The sequence below is a fragment of the Nilaparvata lugens genome, chromosome 7 (genome assembly GCF_014356525.2).
Source record: "Nilaparvata lugens isolate BPH chromosome 7, ASM1435652v1, whole genome shotgun sequence".
NCBI lineage: Eukaryota > Metazoa > Arthropoda > Insecta > Hemiptera > Delphacidae > Nilaparvata > Nilaparvata lugens.
In genome coordinates, this window is record NC_052510.1 from 4,457,983 (window position 1) to 4,469,292 (window position 11,310).

Consider the following 11,310-nt stretch of genomic DNA (forward strand, 5'->3'; position numbering starts at 1 on the left):
CAGCCGCTAACATGGAAGTAAGAAAGGAGATCAAAAAACAGCTGATCAAAAAACTTTTCATTATTTGTGTTCATTATTCAATAATATTGAAACATTTATAATAATATCATGTTATTGTCATTTGAAAGAATAAAAAAGTATAAACTCAACCTCCCACATAGTTGAACATAATCTTTTAGGTTATTTAGACAAATCAGAATAAAAAATAAAAATACTTGGACAATTTCCTGATATTCAGATTACTTCAGATTTGCTAGAGCTATCACCTTCCACTTCTGCTTTCAGAAGTGCTTAGTAAACAACTATTCTCATATATATTTATATATTGTTTATTTTTGTGTGTGGCGAAAAATAGCGTTAGCACTACGGGCAAAAATGTTTTTCCGGCACTCAATCTTTTCTAGTCCCCGGCCTACGGCCTCGGACTTGAAAACCGATTTCGAGCCGGAAAAATATCATTTTCTGCTCTAGGTGCGAAATATAGGCTACTATTTCATTGGATTATTATTTTCATCCTCAATGGATTGACTTTTATTTTATGAAATGAAAACGTTATAGGACTAAGGAATGGAGATTATTGCACGTTACACGTTACAATGGCAGTGAAAAAAGATAGGAGAACAACGCTACCGATCCTCCGTCTTGTCAATGCCTTCTATAGACGGTAGCTGATACAGGTTTATCGATGTAGTATTAACTGTTCATTTCTCGTTTAAAATAATCAATTATATTTGATTAAACAAGAAATTATATTCTCCAATAATTTCATAATTGTACACGTGACGTACATAATTCTAATTCTATTTTTCTTTCCGAAGAATGGAAAGCTCCGCCAATGTATGTAGATGCATAACGATATAATTATCTATAGTTATTACAAATTGCGGTTTTTCGCTATTTTCTCTAAAACAGCTCCAACGATTTTGATCAAATTTATATCCAAAATAGTCATTGATAAGCTCTATCAACTGCCACGAGTCCTATATCTGTAAAATTTTCAGAAGCTCCGCCCCATCTATGCAAAATTTGACTTTAGATTCCCGATTATCTGCCTTCAGATACAATTTAAACGAAAAATTTCCAGTGGAAAAGATTGAGCATAAAAATCTTAAGTAACATTTTCACCTAAAATTGAAAATGAGCTTCAAATTCGAGAAAATGTGATTATCCAATTACAAACTGTTGGCAACTGTTTGTGATTCTATTAAAGAATTCACTATGAAGAGATAGCAGACCTGATGTGTAACCAGCGTTATTGTCCTGTCACCAGCTGGCTTAGATCTTTGAATAGTATAGACTTGAGATGCGCGTAGACGCTAACGTCAGGTGATCAATTTTCATAACGGCAAGGAAAGTTGTGTGAGTGCGCCACACCAGATTTTTTCATATCATATATATACAGTTCAATGATCATTTTCTCAGGCTATATTATGTAAATTCATCTATAATTTTGATGTATTATAAGCTATTGTATATAGAAGCCAGTTGTGTGTATAAGCCAGTACATATTGTAATCTACATAAATAAAGTACTCAATCAATTAATCACCTATAAATTTGGAGCACAAGGGCTACCTTATAATATTATCTAACAATGTTATATATAACATCAGTTTTATTTGTATCGTAAATAAATAAAATGAAAAAATACTTTTTTAATTAATTATCAACTATTTGAAACTTCTTCTACATCTATTAATATAGGATCAAAGGATGGAGATTATTGGATTTGTTTTATATAACTTCTTATATAGTGATGTCCAATGAGGTCTACATTGTCAAAAAGACGATGTGGCAACATAGCAAAGCGAGAAAGAGATAGCGCTATCAGCTTCGTTGAATGATAGACAATGATAGCTATACTATTGCTAATCAAACACTGTCATTAAAACGTAGACCTTACTGTACATCTATAATAGTGAGGTTTTTAAATGCAGTAAAATCAGTATTTCCTTCACATAATATACCTATTTATATTAATACTAGCCGTCAGGCTCGCTTCGCTCGCCATATCCGTCTAGCAAGGGGGCTCCGCCCCCTGGACCCCCGACTGGATCGTCCAAAAATGAGATCAGCGTACTCGCGTCGCTCGCCTGCATTTTTTCATTTGAACATGCTTAATTCCATCAGAAAGTCAAAGTACTGAGAAAACGCAGAAAAGCTGAGAAAAACGTTGAAAAACGCTATCTTTGGCGTTATTTCAAATTCCTTCCAACACAAAATTATAACACGCTAGCTTAGCTCCTGTACTAAATTTGAACAATTTCTGTTTATTTGTTCTCGATAAATCTGAGAAAAAGCAAAAAAAAAACGCTGGAAAAACGCTAATTTTGGGCGTATCTTTGGCGTTATTTCAAATTCCTTCTAACACAAAATTATAACACGCTAGCTTAGCTTCTGTACTAAATTTGAACAATTTCTGTTTATTTGTTCTCGATAAATCTGAGAAAAAGAAACGCTGGAAAAACGCTAATTTTGGGCGTATCTTTGACGCTATTGCAATTCCTACTAACACAACATTATTACACCCTAGCTGAGTTCTGTACTAAATTTGAACATTTTCTGTTCATTTGTTCTCCATAAAGCTGAGAAAACGCTAAAGAACGCTTGAAAAACGCAGATTTTGGGCGTATCTTTGGAAATTTTTCCAAATCCGTTCTTAGTGCGCCTCTAAAGGGCCAACTGAACATACCTACCAAATTTGATCGTTTTCGGTCCGGTAGATTTTTAGTTCTGCGAGTGAGTGAGTCAGTCAGTCAGTGAGTGGGTGCCATTTCGCTTATATATATATATATATATAGATATCAGGAGAATCAATGGATATATCAATGCAGTAAGCACAGTACTTCCTAGAGATAACACTCGTATACCTATTTTTATCACTAACTTACTATACACCAATGCATTACTTTCTGCAGGTAATATACCTATTTATATCTCAACAACCAGTTTACGATTTAAAATTCCCGCCCGCCCCGTCACAACCAATCACAGAGCCGCATTCCACAGCCATGACTATCCTTGAGCAAGAAACACAGTCGGGTGATTCCAGTGATAGCGAAAATGAAATGAATGACGCACAAAATAGAAACCAGAGATAAACAATAAGGAGGAACAAGATGAGGATACAGAAGTGGAAAATGGAACAGAAACCTTGCTCAAGTCTCTACGTCATGGACTGGCGCCTTTTCTATGAATCATACATCGCTCTCTCTTTGAACACAGAATTGTGGAGCAATGAGAGACTGAATCAAGGTATATTGAGATCCACGTTATAATGACAGTGTTTAACAATGGTATTGCTAACCTTGTCTATCATTCAATAAAGCGGATAGCGCTATCTCTTTCTCACTTTGCTCTGTTGACAGAACGTCTTTTGATAATGTTGAATTAATAATTATTGATAAACAAAATATTTCATCCTAATCCTACAGAGACACACTTACTTTATGCTAACACAGTAGACACACTGGGGTGTTGAACACCCCATTTAATTTTGAGAAATATGAAAAAAAACAAGTACTTAGACCATACTTCATCATTTCTTAATCATTTTTGTTCCAAGTGCATACAGAAATCAAAAGTAAAGCACTGCTTATCAATATTTATACTAATTTTAGAAGTACGTATGTTCCGCCCAAGTGTTGGAGCTCCTAATCCGGTTTGAACGAATGGCTTGATCATTGCCAATGACAACTTCATCAAAAACTCACGTCTCTTCATTTTATTGTTTTGAATCTCAAGTTGTAGAGAATTATAGCATTTATTCCAATCTGATCCATCATCCCATACCACATTTGTAGTGACAATACAAGTAAATCTTTGTAATAAAAGTGTTTGATGAAAGTCCTACGTAGAAGACACTCTGGGGTGTTGGACACCCCAAACGAAGAACAAGATGATCTAGTGACCTTCTAGAATGCTATTACTGACTGGAAGTGGTGGAGAGTAGTTGACAATACTACAAACCTAATTTAGACTGGGCATAAGTTTCCCATCTGTTTAATATTGTCAACTGCAGAATAGAAAAAAAAATCCCTGGGGTGTGGAACACCCCAGTGAGTCTCTTTAGGGTTAGTTATGAAATTATTGAAAAATATAATTTTTCGGTTAATAAATTATAATTGATTATTTTAAACGAGGATGAACAGTTAATATTACATCAATAAACCTGTATCAGCTACCGTCTATAGAAGACATTGACAAGACAGAAGATCGGCAACGTTGTTCTGCTATCTTTCTCCACTGCCATTATAACGTGGACCTCACTATAAAATAGATGCAGAATATTTAGAGGAAAATGAGAAGGACAAGGTATGTGATTACGGTGATTCTGTGTATTCTCATCTATCTATACTGGTAGTTCTGTGAACAGTAGACCTCACGCAGTACTCTCATTCACAAGTAACTGAATGAAACTATAGACCTTATGGAAATACAGCAATAAACTGGCTTCTCCACACATCTTTGTAATCACTTGTCAGCTGATTTATGATGAAAATAATTCTATAGTCTGATTTTTACTCTAATATTGGCGTATGAAGGAGGCTCCTTTTCCCTTTTATATTATCCTTGAAATGCAAAAATTCCAAAAACCTTGTATATACGTCGACGCGCAATTAAAAAAGGGACATACCTGTCAAATTTCATGAAAATCTATTACCGCGTTACGCTGTAAATGCGCAACATATAAACATTCAAACATTCACAGAAATGCCAAACCGTCGACTTGAATCTTAGACCTCACTTCGCTTGGTCAAATATAATAAAGGAAAGGATTGGCTTATAAACGTACGGGATAGGAAACTCATGAATGAGGCATCATCACGTCTCAACTACTCAACTGATTCACTTGAAATTTTGCGTATAGATTCTTAATTTTACCGAGGATGGTTATAGACCTATTTTAAATTCCTCAAGATTTCAGTACGTCAAGTTATCAGTTTGGCAAGTTTTCATTAGACCATTGCGGAGCACGGGTTATCAGCTGGTCTGTAATATAATAAAGGCATTAATTGGCTTATAAACTTACGGGATAGATTCAGGAATGACGCATCATCACGTCTGAACTACTGGACTGATTAACTTAAAATCTTGCATAATGTCTCTTAATTTACCGAGGATGGTTATAGACCTATTCAAAATTCCCCAAGATTTCAGTAGGTCAAGTTTTCAGTAGGTCAAGTTTTCATTAGACCCTTGCTGAGCTCTGGCTACCTGCTAGTCTAAAATATATTCACTCTATACTGCATAGACAATCTGACCTCACAGGGAATATATATAGCCGTTTAATTGATTGATGAGGTATTGGGAATTGAAGGACTCTACAATCAAGCTGAATTATTGATTGGCGCGTTATTGATGATGAGATTAGTTGATTAACTTCGACAGAAGATTGCAAATTGGCGGATGGATTCGTGCAGATATCATCAAATTAATCTGCTAATTTGTAGTATTTGAAATAATTGGGGGCACACTATAATTGAGTCTACCTTATGAAATTCTACCTATAGGCAGAGAGGCCGCGTTACAGTGGAAGTGGATATAGATGTGAGAACATTGGCATCTTCAAGAAGTTTTATTCATCGAAGAATAATTTCTACCTTTCAAGAATTCACGTTAATCCATGTTAGGTATTTCATGATTTGTACATTCTGATTTTAAGTAGAAGGCATTGTTTGTATATGATTTGGAACCCTTTCAGTTCCATGGTTATTTTTTTAAGCATAAAATGATAGCAATAATTATTCTAAATCTAAACCTGAAAAATTATATCCTATATGTCAAGGAATCACAAACACGCTAAAACCTATCTATTCTATCATAGAGTGAAAATACTATTGACTTTTATACTATAGTGAGGTCCACGTTATAATGGCAGTGTTCGATTAGCAATGGTATTGCTATCCTTGTCTATCATTCAACAAAGCGGATAGCGCTATCTCTTTCTCGCTTTGCTCTGTTGCCAAATCGTCTTTCAAAAATGTATAATTATATTAATTAACAAAATAGGCCTATTTCATTCTAATTATGAGAATTCAATATTAAATTGTTGACAAAATATGTTTTCTGGCTTAATAAAATATAATTGATTATTTCAAACGAGAATCAACAGTTAATACAACATTAATAAACCTGCATCAGCTACCGTCTATAGAAGACGTTAACAAGACTGAGGATCGGCAACGTTGTTCTCCTATCTTTCTCCACTGCCATTATAACGTGGACCCCACTACAGTAGCTTGTCTCTGATTCCATCAGGGACCGAGCTTCGCTCTGGAGTACAAGAGCATAAAAAATTATTACGAAAGAAGAAATTATAATAACATTCATACAGAAATTTTTTATCGAATCACAGTAGATTGAGATTAATTCCCAGAGGAATGCAAAAATTTTCCTCACAAAGGCCCAGTTGCACAAAAGCCGGTTGAATTTTAATCCATATTAACATCACGTGAACCAAATCAGAGAAGACCATTTCAAAAAGATGGATCTACTGGAATTAAAAATAACCCGGCTTTTTTGCAACCGGCACTAAGTACCTGATTGAATGATTACAAAAGTTCAACAGCTGAGTCATAATTTTGACACAGTCCCACCATAGAGAAACAATAGCGTAAGTAGATATCCCATGGTATAGGGCGTTTATGTCGCAACTTTTAAAGGCCAGTTTCACACGGCAGAGACCTCGCTCATTGAGTATTACCATAGAGAAACAATAGCGTAAGTAGATATCCCATGGTATAGGGAATTTATGTCGCAACTTTTACTGTTATCTCAAGCCGATTACTGTCGATTTTTACTGTTTTGTTGGGGTGAGTGTATGAACGGCACAATATAAGAGACTACCAGTGTCACACAGCTTCACGGGAAGGAATTACATGAACTATCGGCTTGAGATAACAGTAAAAGTTGCGACATAAACGCCCTATACCATGGGATATCTACTTACGCTATTGTTTCTCTATGGTCCCACACACATGAACTCGCTCACTCACTTCCATCACCAACAGACGACGAAATAATTATTATCAGCTGTTTTTCCAAGGATGAATAATAATATCCTTTTAATGTCCTTCAGCGAGTTTTTCCAGGGATGAGATCTAGTGCAATCGTATCTTTATATTATAAACCTACTATGTTCTGAATTTCGTGAGAATCGTTAGAGCCGTTTTCGAGATCCGGTGAAATACAAACATATTATAAACATCCGAACATCTAAACATATAAATAGAAGTTGCTAGTTTAATAGTATAGGATACACATGACATGAAGCAATATACAAAACAAAGTAAAACTTTTTATTATTTTTGTAACATAAATAGTTGGACAGAGTAGTTAAGCAAAAAATTTAATTTAAACTTTCAAGCTCTTCTTGAGATTTCCCCACTTGCAACTGAAGCATTCAACATTTATATATATCTCAACAATTCCTGGTTAAAGCTATCAACACTGATAAGAACCAAAAAACATTTTGTTCATCAATAATTATTTTCCCCTCTAACGAACCATGTAATTGAGAAGCATTGATTGTTTTCAGTGCTTCTATCCCGAATTTTTTGACTGCAATTTCAAAGTTCATCAACTCTCGTTTCATCTGAACCAGAAACTTTCTGTTTTCACTGTCTTTGATTTCCTCAACATTCAATGGAGCATATATAAGATAAGATACTACGAAAACAACACAAAATATCCGTCATTACTAAATATACTAGTAGTTCTGTGAACAGTAGACCTCACGCAATATTCTCATCCAAAAGTAACTGATTGAAGCTATAGCCCTTATGGAAATACAGCAATAGACTGGCTTCTCCACACATCGGTGTAATCACTTGTCAGCTGATTTATGATGAATAATTCTATAGTCTGATTTTTACTCTAATATTGGCGTATGAAGGAGGCTCCTTTTTCTTTTTATATTATCCTTGAAATGCAAAATTTCCAAAAACCATGTATATACACGTCGACGCGCAATCAAAAAAGGAACATACCGTACCTGTCAAATTTAATGAAAATCTATTACTGCGTTTCGCCGTAAATGCGCAACATATAAACATTTAAACCTTAAGAGAAATGCAAACCGTCGACTTGAATCTTAGACCTCACTTCGCTCGGTCAAATACCTATTTTATTTCACCAAATAGTATACGGAGTAGGAAGTGATTCTAAGCTCTGTAGTTGGAATGTGAATGGACTTCTAATTATAATGTACGGGGTTTATTTCGTATAACTTCATTTATAATATGGATATGCTTGAAGACCATTTTGATTGAAGAACAACTGAATTAGGTTCGAACACTAAGGGCCGTGACAGTTTAAACTAAATCTCATTTTAAACTGGATTAAATCCGTATCAAGTCTCGTTTGTTATAATGTGTTTCATTTTGAGTTTAAGCCACCAGCTGATTAAATCGAGTTTGAGCTTTGACTGTGCAAGCGGCACTTTCAGTACTTTGGAATTTACATTCACTGGTAATCAAGAAAACCCTCATTATATGAAAAAATCTGGTGTGGTACACTCACACAACTTTCCTTGCTCATTGATCTATAAGCCCCATTTTTAAACGAGGATAACCTAGGGGAATAACATTATGCCGATTGGCGGCTAAATAATTTTATTAAAACTACGATTACACTATTGTTATTGTTTTTAGAGTACATTTTCCTTTGTTTGAATTATGAAATTTGAGGATTTTTAAAAAGTTGTCAAAACAGCTGTTCTACAAATAAAATATCGACGTGTGTTCTTTTGAATAAACTGCTCTACCCACCTACCTCAAGCACCAGAAGGAGGTTACAAAGTAAATTTCTCAAGGATGGGGTGGACCCCCTGTTAGTTTCTCAGGGAGGAGACTGCTAGTTGATAGAGCTGATATATATCTATACAGGGTATGATTTTGAAAAAAATCGGTCAAGTCATTTTTGAGAAAATCGTGATAGAAATTTAACAAAATTCATTCTTCTCAAGAATATTACGGAGCTCCTGCAATTTTCCCAGAAATGAGACTCATGTCAGTTGATAGGGCTTAGAAATAGCTATCTAGGGTATAAATTTGAAGAAAATCGCTAGAGCCGTTTTCGAGAAAAACGTGAAAAACATGGTTTTTTAGTAATTATCCGGCATTTTTTCCGCCATCTTGAATTGAATTTTATTGAATTTCATATTGTCGGATCCTCATGGGACCTTAAAACGTATAGAAAACATGAAATTAGGGTACCTTAAATTTTTTTGGAAAGCAATACTTTCCTTACCTATTGGTAATAGGTCAAGGAAAGTAAAAAAGGATATCTATACCTAAAATATTCGTAACCTGAAATGATTTCTAATCTTTGTAGGTTCAGTTTTATGGATTCCTAAATGCAGTTCCAATCAACACAGAAAAACACTCATCTGCCTTGAAATACTGACCTCTCAACAGAGAATACCCCTCTCAAATTCATGTACTATCATTGTGATCTGTGGTAAACATCATCTATTGAGAAAACAGTTTGAAACGTTAGTAGTAAACATGTCCTATCTTCCTTTCTCTTCGTGAAGTCTCCCCTCTCACTCCTAAGTACTAAACTGTGACAGTAAACATCTGGATGTGGGTTCGATACACACAAAGGGTCCTGCCCTTTTCAAAAACCGATAATGATACAACAAACACACTATTTATCTCGATTGTGTCTCACTTTATCTGTATCTTTATCTTTATCTGTGTCTGTAGATGATTGTGGAGTATTGTGTGGGTAGAATAACATTGGTACACTGAAAAAGGACTCCAAATTCTAACGGTTAGGACTAGGTGAGGATTTTGATATAATTGGAAAAAAATACTGTAAATACAATTTATTTGTGTTGTGTGTGATTTGTGACGATTTGATATAAATCAGAATTGAATTGGGAAGAATTTGATCGAAGAAACTAGAAAAAGTGCCGTTTGCACAACAGCCGGTTGAATATTAACCGTGATTAATTCTACGAGAACCAATCAGAGAATCCGTCTGATCAAAAAGACCTTCTCTGATGGGTTCTCGTGAAATTAATCACGGTTAAAATGTAACCGGCTGTTGTGCAACCGGGCCAAAGTATTGTAATGACTTTTCAAAATACGAATTAAGAATTTTTAGAAAAATGAGAGCAAAAAAGATCATTCAACATCATCAACATTATCTATTCCTACATTCCGTAGTAGGTAGGCCTTGTTGTTCAACTCCAGCCAATCGGATTAGAGTGGGAGGGCTCAACCAATCACATATCAACCAATGAGAGAGTAGCAATGACGGTGTCATAAATCTTCTCCACGATCACTTTATCTGCAGATGCAGAGAATATTATTCTGCAGAGGATAAGTACAAGTTATCTATCAAACCTATCGAAAAGTTATCTATTTGCTAATAAACTTTGAAACAATGAACGTCATGAAAATCAAGTATAATATAAGTTATGTGGAATGCAAATTTATAATAATATATGTAAATGTATAGAATATGAAAAATATAAGTAACAGAAATGTAATGTGAATAATGAAGAATATTCACACTGAAATATGATAATAATGTAAAATATTTCTTCTATGTTTGGCTTTGAAGCATCTAAATATTTAAGAATCTATTTTGTGAAAATAATAAGGGACTGATTATTTTGTGAAGTGAAAAGCAACTACAAGACAACGTATTTCGGACTATGTGTAACCTTATCTAAATTTGGGAGAGGAATAACACATGGTTACCTCATTTCTTCTTTCCCTATCATTCTGATGATGTACTTATTGTATGAATCAGTGAAGAATAAAGATTGTATAAATGCATTCTGTTAATAAATTACAGAATCAAACAAGTGTATGGTTGGGTTTTCATAGATTTTTTGGGCTGAGGATGAAGACTACATAAACCTTGAGCTTGTGCGTGTTTAATGAGAGGAATGATGTTGAAATATAATATAATATATCATAATAATAATATCGAGTGACCTGGCTGGCTCAAGTCTGGTGTGAGAGTTTTCAGATCGCAACTGATCAATTTCAGGGCCTCTGACATGACCTAACGACTGCTTTTTAGGCAGTTGAGATATAAATGGAGCGACAGTGTTTTAGGTGAGTTCCGATCCACTGACAAGCTTACTGATTTATGGCAGATTATGAAGAGGACGTTCTATATCTTGATATTATAAGGAGGAGAGTATTTCAGCCATATTAAAATATGAATTTTTTTGGAGCTAATAGGTCTAATAATATAAAACTCATTAAGAAATTAATGTCTTTCATTTTGAGTTCCATAAGAGCCTCACATGCATATCCAGATTTGTTGCTATAAATATTTCTTTAGA